At 42.5% G+C, this 1,099-nt stretch overlaps 1 protein-coding gene across 2 annotated transcripts in view; it reads right to left on the bottom strand.

The window, feature by feature from the left end:
• LOC106875053 (neuron navigator 3) overlaps positions 1 to 1,099 on the bottom strand; it is a 629,108-nt gene that overhangs the window by 65,929 nt on the left and 562,080 nt on the right. The gene's annotated exons all lie outside the window — the stretch shown is intronic.

Below are 1,099 nucleotides of genomic sequence, written 5' to 3'. Positions count from 1 at the left end.
CCAAATTCACTCACAAGGCTTTGGTCAGCCTGAGGCTATAGTAGAAAGCACCTGCCCAAGGTGTCATGCTGTGGAACTGAACCTGGAACCGTGTGGCTGGGAAGCAAGCTTCTTTACCACACAGCCACTCCTGGAACCCTATATATATTCTTTTATCTTTTATTTGTTTTGGTCATTAGACTGTGGCCATGCTGGGGCACTGCCTTCAAAAATTTTTACTTCTTTTTTATTTCAGGCCTAAAAGGATGAAAGACAAAGTTGAATTTGGTGGAATTTGAATTCAGAATTTCAAGATGGATGAAATGCCGTTAAGCTTTTTGCTTGCTTGTTAATGACTCTGCCAGCTTGCAGAATAATAATGGTTTCATATTTTGGCACAAGGCTAGCAATTTCAGGAGAGGGCATAAGTTGATTACACTGACCCCAGTACTCAACTGGTACTTATTTTATCGACCCTGAAAGGATGAAAGGCAAAGTCAGTCTTGGTGGGATTTGAACTCAGAACATAGCGACAGATGACCTAACGCCACTAAGCATTTTGCCTGGCATGCCAATGATTCTTCCAGTTTGCTTTCCTAAGGAACTCAAATATCAGTTCTAAATTTTGGCACAAGGTCAGCAATTTTGGGGTGGAGGAGGGGTTAAGCCGATTAACCCCGTGCTCAACTGGGACTCATTTTATTGACCTTCAAAGGATGAAAGGCAAAGTCGACCTTGGTGGAATCTGAACTCAGAACGTAAAGATGGACGATATCGCCAGTAAGCATTTTTGCCTGGTATGTTTAACGGTTCTGCCAGCCTGCTGCCCTCAAGAATCTCAAATATCAACAATAAACGTAAATGGCAGAAAACTTGTAATAGCATCTGAAATCAGAACTTACTTCAATTACACGTTTACACACCCCGCCCCCGCCACACCCTCTCTCTCTCTCTCTCTCTCTCTCATCCTTAGGAAGGTGGGTCAGTAGAAGAGAGAGGAAGATAACAGAACCAAAATGGTAAACTTTCACTCCCCCCACTACCCATTCCCCCTCCTACCCCTTCACTGCATAATTTTCTTTTTTTCTTCCTTTTTATCTTCTCTTACGTGATTTTTTTT

This window comes from Octopus bimaculoides, chromosome 21 (assembly GCF_001194135.2).
Source record: "Octopus bimaculoides isolate UCB-OBI-ISO-001 chromosome 21, ASM119413v2, whole genome shotgun sequence".
In the NCBI taxonomy this organism is placed as follows: domain Eukaryota; kingdom Metazoa; phylum Mollusca; class Cephalopoda; order Octopoda; family Octopodidae; genus Octopus; species Octopus bimaculoides.
The sequence above is the reverse complement of the archived record's forward strand: the minus strand, read 5'-3'. Positions and strand labels throughout refer to the sequence as shown.